Source organism: Ictidomys tridecemlineatus, chromosome 2 (assembly GCF_052094955.1).
Source record: "Ictidomys tridecemlineatus isolate mIctTri1 chromosome 2, mIctTri1.hap1, whole genome shotgun sequence".
Taxonomy (NCBI): Eukaryota; Metazoa; Chordata; class Mammalia; order Rodentia; family Sciuridae; genus Ictidomys; species Ictidomys tridecemlineatus.
The window spans coordinates 114,441,444-114,451,465 of NC_135478.1; the positions used below are offsets into that span (position 1 = coordinate 114,441,444).

A 10,022-nucleotide genomic window follows, 5' to 3' on the forward strand; every position below is an offset into this window, starting at 1 on the left:
GACGTATTGTTGTTTTTAATATTGATAGAACGAGAAGGCAATGTGATATGGTGGAGGGAACAAGAGTGAGACTCAGTCTGTGTGAGGCCTTGATCAAATAGCCTCACTTCTCAGGACATGTTTTATTATGTATGCAATGGGGCCAGTGTGAGGGTTGAGATATTAGGTAAGAAGTGCCTAAGACAGTGCCTGGCACATAGTAGCTGCTCACAGCTCCCTTCTTCCTTGATATTTGCTTAAGATGTGAATGCTCCTTCCATTCCTGAACAGGCATGTGAGGTGAGCACAAACATGCTAAACCCATGTGCTGCTGTATAACATCTGCCATCCACACCAGGGACCAAGGACAAGGGTATGCATAGCACTTGCTGCAGAATTAATCCTGCTCCCTTCAAAATTAACTACGCTCAGATGTCATTTCTGCTAACAGTGGGTCAGAGGCAACCTTGCTGGATACCAGGGAAAGTGATGCCAAGTCTCAAAGGGGAACTGCGAACACTCATTGTGGGTAAAGGATGGAATGGAAAACGGAGTGCCTTTTCCTGCAAGGCTCTTTCTCAAACTTGAATGCAAATCAGAATCCCCCAGGGGCCTCTTGCTCCTGAGACTACTGCCCTCTGCCCTAGAGTTTCTGAGTCCAAGGAGCAGGGCTGTGGCTTAATAAAAGCTTGCATTTCTAACAAGGTCCCAGGGGATGCTGCTGGTCCAAGGGCCACACCAGGGGACCCTGCCTCAGCCTCTGTCCCTGCCTAGGGTTTGCCTCACCTGTTCCTCCAGCCCCTCCTGTCCCTGCTGCCATCCTGTCCTCACCATGTGATTTCTCTGCTTCATCCTGGGGACAGGGCCTGATGGTTGAAACTTCTCCATTTTCTCCCTGATTTGCATAGATTTGCAAGTGTTGGCAGGAAATTGCTTCTTTGGCCCTTATCCTTCTTCTTTTTCTTTTGTCATTTTTGGGTCTCCAGATACTGCGCCATGATCCTGAAGTAGAAGGAGCACACGGCTCCCTCAGTGATGCCTGTGGTGACCCCAATTAGAAGGAGGCAGATGCGAAAGGAGCAACTTTCCCACTTCCACCCTCATCTCTGAAACCCCCACGTGCCTCTACCCCAATTCGTATCAATTCCCTGGTCCCAATTCCCTAATCACTTTGCCAGAGTAAATAATTTCTGGTGCGTGGTGACCCAAGGTCATCGCCAATGGAGGGATGTAATTAGGATCTTTATTCCTGGCCATCTTGGGAGCTGTCTTGCAGCTGATTCTTGTTTCTCTGACCCCCTGCATCGACGCTCATGTTCTCCCCTCCTCATGACCTCTGAGACCAGACAGCTTGGCTGGGGATGGAGAGAACTGCTCATGAGCAGAGGCCAATGTGGCCTTCCTTTGCTCTTTCCCCAAGGATTTAAGAAGGCAGAGCATCACGCTCCAGGGAGCTGGGACCTTGGCTGTCACACCTTGTGACCCAGGCCTTGTGGCATGTGAGTGCTCTCTAAGGATTACTTCTTGAAGGAATTTGAGACTATCAACTGACTCTGTGCCATGTCTTTCTGACTCTCAACCCTTGTGGTGCTGTATAACATCTGCCATCCACACCAGGGACCAAGGACAAGGGTATGCATAGCACTTGCTGCAGAATTAATCCTGCTTTTCCCTCCCTCCCTCCCTCCCTCCTTCCCTCCCTTCCTTCCTTCCTTCCTTCCTTCCTTCCTTCCTTCCTTCCTTCCTTCCTTCCTTCCTTCCTTCCTTCCTTCCCTTTTGAGCCCTCATAATATGCACGTGTTGCAGATGGCCATATTGCAAGCTCCCTGGGTCAAGAAGGCCTGAAGTGACTTGGAAAGTGTCCTGGTGGGTGGCTGTGAGTGTGAACGCAGAAGCCCAGCATTTTATTCCTGCCTCGCTCCATGCTGAGTCTTCTTTCTCTCAAATGCATTGTACCAAGATGCCTTGCTGGAGAACATGATGACAGATATACTTTCAAGTTCTTCTGGAAATACCTTCTGGAAATAATGTCTCCCTTCCCAGTCAAAGCAGGATTGGAAAACATCTCGTCTTCACTCTGACTTCTGTGGCGAAGTCAGACTCAAAGACAAAAATAAAACCAAGAGAAAAGGCCAAGAGTGTCCTCTTGCGTGTCCTTCCAACATCCTTTTCTGGAGTGAGAGGGAACCCTCGCGGAAGGGAGAGGGTTGGAAGTGTGGTGTGATGTTTTGGTGTCTGATACTTTGAGTTTCCTTTTGGAAAGAATGTTCATACTGAGCCTGAAGGAAGCAGAAATTTTCTGGATTTGAGACAGAGAAGGATCATTGGCTGTCATCTCCAGGAAAGTCCTTCCTGCCCATAAGGGTGTCAGCCTGCACAGATCCTCCCCGGCCAGTCTCTGGTGTGCCCAATCTGTGCCAGGCCTTGGGGACGGTGTAGGAACTCCAGCTTGATCTCTCTCCTTTCTTCTTGGAGTCTCCCTGGGCCCATAGGTGCAGCTCCTGCCTCCATTTTCTCCTAGACAAACTCTCCACAGACAGAGGTGCTCCCTTACCTACTCCATCCACGACCCTTTCCCTACCAGGGCATCTAGTGGAGCTGACAACAAAATCTATGAGTGCCGGTAAGAGAAAAGTCCTCTCTTAGCTGGATATCGGTGCAAGGGGGCACTCTCTACAGTTTCACTTTGGGACCAGGCTTTAGTGGTTGCTTAATATTTTTCTCTGTCTATTCTCATGTGTTGGAAAATCTCCCTAACTTCCCGAGGACTGGAATCATCTACCCTGGTAGACTCTCCTCCCTCAGTACCTGCTCAGTTGCTCAACAAGTGGGATCTTGTAGGCAAAAGTTCCCCTACTAGGGAAGCGGGTGGCTGCTGCCTCTGACTCTCAGTGGTGACCCTGAGAAACAGCTGCATAGGGAGGCAGAGAGGAAGGAACCCAGTGCAGAGACTCAGCAGCCCCCAAGCTGCAGCAGCTGAGGATTTCTGGGACCTGAGTGGGAGAGACGAGCCTGGGTCCCTCGAGGCCTGGGTCTATTCTACCTATATCTCTCTTTCTAGACATGTTCTCCTGTGGGTCAATCTTATCTTTTTAAATGGGGAGGGTTCACATAATCCATACTTGAGGGCCTAGGCACTGGCTTGAGTTTTCTTCTTTCTGAGGCATCTGAGCCTTGGGTGGTTGGGTTTTCAAAGATTCAACCCCCGCTGGGGTCCTGAGCCATGAAGCAAGAGGCCCAGGAACTTATGTACCATTTGGGACTCTTAGGACCTCTGATTGCCCAGAGATCCCAGGCCACAGTGGGAGAGTCCTTACTCACTGACATACAAAGATCATTCTGGAATTTGAGGGAAAGGGCTAAAGATACCCAGATCAAGGGTGGAGAGTCCTTGGGGATGCTGTGCTGCCTCTGTGGCCATTATCTCTGCAGTAGGCTGAGCAGGATCCTCTCTTCTGAGGCTGCTGGTGACCAGCGGTTTGACTAAACCAGGGCAGGTTTCTTCATCGGCCAGTGACAGAGGAGCTGGGGACGGGGAGTGAGGTAAACATGGTCCCTTGCCTCTGATGTGACAGTAATGGAATTAATGGACTCTTTGAGCTCCCCATTAATAGAGGGACTGGTGTCACAAGCATTTAGGATATTGCCCCTTCAATGTCAGCTGACTCACCCTGCCTACCTCTGTCCTGCTTCCCAAGAGGAGCCCCCCTTCCCTTCCCTTCCCTTCCCTTCCCTTCTGGTATGAACTCCTGGAGAGGGAGAGGGCCAGGGTTTTCTGTGTGGCCAGGTGTGAGACATAGGAGAGCAACTTTATGAAGTTACATTAAGTATCAGCAAGGGTCACAGCTTCTTGGACCCACACTCCAAAATCCCATCTCTCTTCATCAGTTCCCAGAGGAACTCTCGCAGGGTCTCTGTGGCCAACAACTTGCTCATCTGCATGGGAAGGGGCTCATAGTCACCTTCCTACCTGGAGGAGAGGGGGGGATCCGAGTACTGACCAAAAAGGGGCTGCTGACCAGGAAGGACAGGAGCAGTGTGACAGAGGGGGCATTGCCTCAGGTGTCCTTAGCCTGGAGCCCTTGGCCTAAAAACAGCCCCGGGCCCCCACCCCCCTCCACCCACACTGCCACCATCAATGGGGTTGCTTCTGATTCTGGGGGAAGCCATTAAGGGGGACAGAGAAGCTTGAGAAATGGAGGCATGTGACAGGGGAACTCAGTAAATTCTGGTTCTTTGTAATCAACAGTTAATAGAAATATTGGAAGTAATAATTACACATTACAATCATTTTTTGTAACCATTTGAAAATGCCATTAAATTATACATTCACTTTAACTTATCACTGAAGCAAGTGTATATGGCAAGATATTCTATTGGGCACATGAACTGCTTTGTCTAAGTGCTTTTCCCTTGGCCATGGTGTTTTGCTATCATGTTCTATTTCACTAAGGAAATGCCACACTCAGAACCATTCCTAAATGAATTTAACAAAAATGTGCTTACAACCAATGAGTGCCTAATGATAATGTTGGATGTTTTAAAAAGAATATTAGCTCTGTGTCAGGACTCAGCTGTATTTAACCATCAGGAGAGCTTACTAGTCAAGTATGCAGAGGTGATAAAGATACATAAAGTTAAGTATTCATTGAGACAGGTCAAAAGTGAGGCATGTAGCACACGTGTGCTGTGGACAGCTAAGTCCCTGGGTTGACACTCTCTCCACTCCTGAGAAATAAGTATGTTAACATTCCAATGGTAATTTTGATTACAGATAAACACACGCATTTTTACCATTATTATAAGGTTGCCAAAGTCTGAATCTTGTAGCACTGGTTTGGGCACCGTATGGCAAGGGAACATTAATGAAAAGTATATTGGTCGTTTGAGGGAAGTAAAATTCATCCATTAGATGCCAAGTGATTCCTCCATTGATAGAAAATTGTAGCAAAACAGAGTGAGACCTCTCTGGGGTACCTAGGAAGAAGATAACAAAGGCATAACATGTATTGTGATAAAAATGGGGAAATAGTATGTTTGTAGCTATTCTTCTAGCATCAATGCATGAGCTGGTTTATGTTTACATAGGGGTTTTATAGTTCTAATGCTTCAAAGGCATATGAAAGTGATGACAGGCTGGGTTTTTTTTTTATACAAATGTATCTTAAAAAATACACATCAAATCTGGGATTTACATACAATACCTCCCTTTGTCTTTTAGCTATGTGCCCATACACTTCTCATTTAGGAAATGTTACATTGAAATTTTTTGATTTTACTGGCATGGTAATTTTACAAGGGTCAAACATTTAAATCCTGAGGTACAAACAAAAAACTACTTGAAAATTTATTATATCCACAATGACATTTTTTAAAAAAGAAAATCATTTAGTTAAACATGAAAAGTCAGTTCTGGGAATGATATTGGCCAAATTATACTGTTATATGCATGTATGAATATGTAACAATAAATCCCACCATTATGTATGATTATAATATATCAATAAAAAGTTTGGAAAAGAACATGAAAAGTCAGAATGACAAACAGTAGGTTTTTGGGAGTTCACATCTATAAAAGAAAATACAAAATTTTATATATTAAAAAAATTTGATTTAAAGCTCTTATAGCTAGAAAAGAGTGGTGGAAAGACTCAGGGACATAATGATAAATTTAACTACCATGGAACTATTGAGATTACTATGGCTATATAAAATCAGTTAAAAATCAGTAGTTATCTTACACTAAAGAAGAACATTTGTGAACATTTATGTACACCAATTTATATTAGCTCTTTTATACAACAAAATTTGTAGTTCCATAAGTATAGTACTTCTTTCTGGAGGAATTATGCTTGGAGAATTTTCTTGAAGGAAAATAATGAATTCAAATCTCTAGACATAGCTTACCTTTTGCTATAAATCTAAGTGAAAACTGGACATACACAGTATTGGTGCAATCTAGATCTCTTGAAATAAGCATCCTCAGTCCTTCCTGAAAACAAAAACAGATGTGTCAAGCAACCTTGTTTCATTTGCAAAGTTATTTTCCTCTGGTTTCACACATTTAACTTGCACTAGTTAAATAATTACTTATCATGATCAAGAAGCAAAATTTGGTCCAATTCAAAAGGAGAAATTGAACAATCTTCATTCCCTCTCTCATAACGGTCTCCATTTCCTGTGTGTGAGTAACCCAATTGCATTGTCTCACCTCGGAATCATAGTTTGCTGTGACTTTTATAAAAATCAGCACAAAATGATAGCATTATATATCTATAAGACTTTTTAAAAATAGCCTCCTTTGATCACAGCATGTTGTAAAAGAAGTAAGGAGAAAAGCAGATGGAAAATGTGCCAACAGCTCCTGCTGGAGGCTGGGAACTAATAGGTAACTTTCTCAGGGTTCTGAGGAGTCTTAGAGACTCACTACTCCCTTGCCTGCTCCGCCAGCCCCAGGAGGCTCTCATTCAGACTGACACAACACCCCTCAGTTGGTCGAGTTAAATAAGGCATAAGTAAGGCAGGTCCCCAGGCCTGGGCTGTATGCATTCATGCAGAGAAGCCAAGGAATGAGGAAAGAGAGCACATTAGCTTTCATAATTTTTTCTGCTAATTAGCTATTTCTGGTTGCCTGAGATTGACAGTTTGAAAGGTTGTTTTCTTCACGTGTACCTAGTATTGTGGTGACAGCCAGTAAAACAGATCTCACTATGCAAATGTCCCAAGGTCTAAACAGGCTTTTGAGTTTCTCAGCTGTGACTTCACTGTAGTGACTCTTCAGTGGTCTATAGCTATACTACTATAATACTGTGGGTTCTTTTAGAGTTCTTTTAGAGTGGACACTGTCAACTGATTTCTTAATTATCAGCTAGCAAATACCAGACCTAATGATAACTAGAAAGAGCAAATTTCCCTCTTTTTCTTAACACTCATTATAGCTCATAACCTTCAATAGCTTAAAAATGTTAAAGCTACTTTCACAATAACAATCATATACTGACTGCCTATTACATGCTGTGTTCTGAAAATAGGCATTTTAGCTATTTAAAGCATCTAGTACCACTAAGAGGAAGATACTATTATTATTTTGCAGAAAAAGAAACTGAAATGCAGAGAGAGACAGTAACTTGCTCAAAATTACAGTCGATAAGTGATAATGGTAAGATTGGAACCCAGATAGGTCAGATTCTGAAGCTTATCTTCCATTCTCTATAAGACATCAGTGTTTTGTCTACTAAGCCATCTCTTGGTGTGGCAAGAAGAAATCCAGATAATAAATACTACATTTAGAATTTGACAGTTGTTTGGTATTGTAATAAAAAAGCAACCACATTTATTCCCACCTCTCAACTTCACACCCCACTGATTCATACTGGTAGAATTGAAGGTTACCAGGTAAAAGCCTTCTATTTCTAGTCTTCATTTTTCTTTTATGCCTAATAATTCACTGCCTTGCTTAGTCCATGATGCTTCATCAAAACAATGCCTGTTGTTCATGTCTCAGCATCTTTTCCTTCTTCCTTCTATACGTGAGGGCATTAAGCTGTGGGTTCTTTTATAGCTCAGTGCCATGCATAGGTTGAGGTTAAAAGGAAGGCTTGTAATGAGAAGCTTTGAGGTGAACAGCTGATAGACTCAGCTAATAAATATGCCTTTCCAACATCAATATAAAGGAAATGATTACTCTGCCCCTTTGATCAAGGAATATAAGTATAAAATTGTTCCCATGGGCAAATGCAAGTCACCCATAAAAGAATCCATTTTCTGGTTTTTTTTTTGTAGGAGCAATTTTGTTGAAAGTGTGGCCATAATCTGTAATCTAAAATTAACCTCCTTTCATATTTGCAGTATTTGTCTATAATTTAGTACTTGATATTGATATTTATACAGTGGAACTGTCAAACCCTGTTGCCACACATATTTGGTTCACACAGATGTTTCTTTTATCATCCTCTTTCCAGTTTCAGTGATCCATTTGTGCCAAATGTGAAGAATTCTTTTGTATCCAACAAGCTATTTTAATAACTGATAGTACTCCTGAATCTATGAACATTAAAAGAGAAACTATCATTTCCTTTTCACGCAAGAATGCCTTTCCAGGTCAAACTGCAACCTACGGAGTCCTCTACATCTTGCAGAGCTGAAAGATAATAAGTCTAACACGTATGATGCTTGGTTGCTCTTGCATTTGGATGGCTAAAGGAAAAATATAAAAGGACCATGTATCTTTCTTGTTTGTAGACTTCAAGGACCATGTTGATTCTACTGGTCAGAAAGTTATCAGGCAAAGGTCTTTGAATCATGAAAAGTTATAGAGCATCTGTCAGTGGGATCAGATGTTCGTTAGTGATAGGACTAAAGCCAAGCCCCCAGAAGTTTCCACTCTAAATGTCCTACCTCAATTGCTTTGGTCCTTCAAAATTCTTAGGAACTGAAATTTCTCTGGTCCCTAAGTATTTCTTTTCCTTTTTCTCATCAAAAAAAGTTGTGAAGAATTTGGGTTCAAAAAAGATGATAACTGCCAACTATTAATTATAATTGAAAAAGTTCCAGGGTGTCTAATTTTCTGAGTGTTAGGTATTAGTCATTAAGGTTGTGTATAAACCCATGCAGATTTTTGTCAACGATTTCATTTGCACAGCTAGATTAGTCAATTTCCCCATGCTGAGAGGGATGGGATGTAGCATGTATTCATACATGGAGATGTGCCAGCTGAGTGCAGATTTTTATCAATTGCTTAACATTTCTCTGGTAAGACATCTAGGGTGAAATATGAAAATATACTAACAGTGTTTGAGAATGCCACTTAACTTGACTTAAATGTTTGGTTTTCTTAAAGTGACCACCAAGAAGTTCTATCATCAGGAAGAAAAGTGAAAAGAAAAAAAAAAGAAAAACCATTAAAAAACAGAGCAAACCAACTGCTTAATAACATGAAAGGTTACATTCCTGGAAAGTATATTCTAAGAATTAAATGCATATTTATAATTCCAGCAGGAAGTAAGGAAAATTTGATCACCAAAGCAGAATAAAATTTCATGCCCCAGAGAGCATTAAAAAAATGACCACTAAATAGACGAGGAAACATGTTTTGGGCTAGAAGACAAAAGCTATCTGAACAGATTCAGAAGTGCATTTGTGTGGAGCAATGAGTGAAAAGGGGAATGAAGGTAGCAGCTGGGAGTGGTGTAAGGAAGTAGAATCTTACTGACCCCTTTAAAGATGAGAGACGTTCCAGATTTGATGGTTTCACCGTTCAGATTCCCTCTCTCTGCACCATACACTTCAGGCCACAGATCAGGATGCAAATTCCCATTGAAATCATCTTTAAGAATTGAGGGGAGAGGAACAACAGGAACACAGTAGGGTCCACCAAAGCCCCGGTCACACCTAAGGAAAAAATGAGTGGAGAAAAGGCATCATTTGTCATGGGTTCACTATGCCAGGTTTCCTGTGGCATTGCAAAGAAAGAAAACTTCCGATTTGATTAACTTACACACAGCGTCCAGCATCACAGATCCCTCTTCCAGAGCACATCCAAGGGCACCCTGAGGCCAGTATAACATTATCAATAGCCCAGGAATCAGCACCCACGGTGTAGTTGGCCTGAATCCATCTGAACCGTGTCCTGGGAGAACTAACCAAAGAAAACACATCATTGATTTGACAAATAATTTCCAAAATATTTTTCGTTCAAGTGCCTGATTCCAGGGTCCAGTTCCCATTCTCTTTTGAGATAACTTATACTGAGTAGAAGATGCTGTTTCTTCTTGATCCATAAATAGGAGCAGAAAGCATGCTATTTAAATATTTTACCATTTCTTTTGTATACATGTGCGAGATGGAAAAGTTATTTTGAACTATTGATCATTGTGTTTTTGAAATACATGCAGATTTTACTTTCAGTGTTTTTTTACTGCTACTCAATACTGGGAAAGAGATCAAAGGTGAAAAAAATAAGGAAAAACTGGACTCTTAACAAAATTCTGGCCGTGAGGTTCCTATTCCATTGTTCCTAAGTAGTTTCTGAGAGTAGATGAAGC

At 42.1% G+C, this 10,022-nt stretch overlaps 1 long non-coding RNA gene across 1 annotated transcript; it reads right to left on the reverse strand.

The window, feature by feature from the left end:
* Positions 1-4,688: 4,688 nt before the first annotated feature.
* LOC144375306 (uncharacterized) lies at positions 4,689-9,233 on the reverse strand. The gene is made up of 3 exons (XR_013434988.1): positions 9,192-9,233; positions 5,887-5,971; positions 4,689-4,956 (listed from the first exon to the last, which is right to left on the reverse strand). It is a non-coding gene; the product is annotated as an uncharacterized LOC144375306 (long non-coding RNA).
* Between the last annotated feature and the right edge of the window lie 789 nt (positions 9,234-10,022).